This window comes from Propithecus coquereli, unplaced genomic scaffold, assembly GCF_000956105.1.
Source record: "Propithecus coquereli isolate 6110/MARCELLA unplaced genomic scaffold, Pcoq_1.0 Scaffold681, whole genome shotgun sequence".
NCBI lineage: Eukaryota > Metazoa > Chordata > Mammalia > Primates > Indriidae > Propithecus > Propithecus coquereli.
This window is the reverse complement of record NW_012152852.1, coordinates 274,675-275,027: the sequence shown is the minus strand read 5'-3', so window position 1 is coordinate 275,027 and position 353 is coordinate 274,675. Positions and strand designations below refer to the sequence as shown.

Below are 353 nucleotides of genomic sequence, written 5' to 3'. Positions count from 1 at the left end.
GGGAGGTGAGCGCCCACCTCCCGGTGGCCCAGAGTCCGCGGGGACGGGGTTAGGGTTAGGGTTACGCACTCCCGCGGCCCGAGTGTGTGTCGGGAAGTGCTGGTGTCTCCCCAGGAGGTCCCGGGGCGGGGGGAGATGAGCGCCCACCTCCCCGTGGCCCAGGGACCCCCAGGGACGGGGTTAGGGTTAGGGTTACGCACTCCCGCGGCCCGAGTGTGTGTCCGGAAGTGCTGGTGTCTCCGCAGGAGGTCCCGGGGGGGGAGGTGAGCGCCCACCTCCCGGTGGCCCAGAGTCCGCGGGGACGGGGTTAGGGTTAGGGTTACGCACTCCCGCGGCCCGAGTGTGTGTCGGGA

General features: G+C 71.7%; 1 protein-coding gene across 1 annotated transcript in view; it reads left to right on the top strand.

Annotated features, from left to right (window-relative positions):
• Positions 1 to 353, top strand: part of LOC105823612 (PI-PLC X domain-containing protein 1-like) — an 85,198-nt gene that overhangs the window by 450 nt on the left and 84,395 nt on the right. The gene's annotated exons all lie outside the window — the stretch shown is intronic.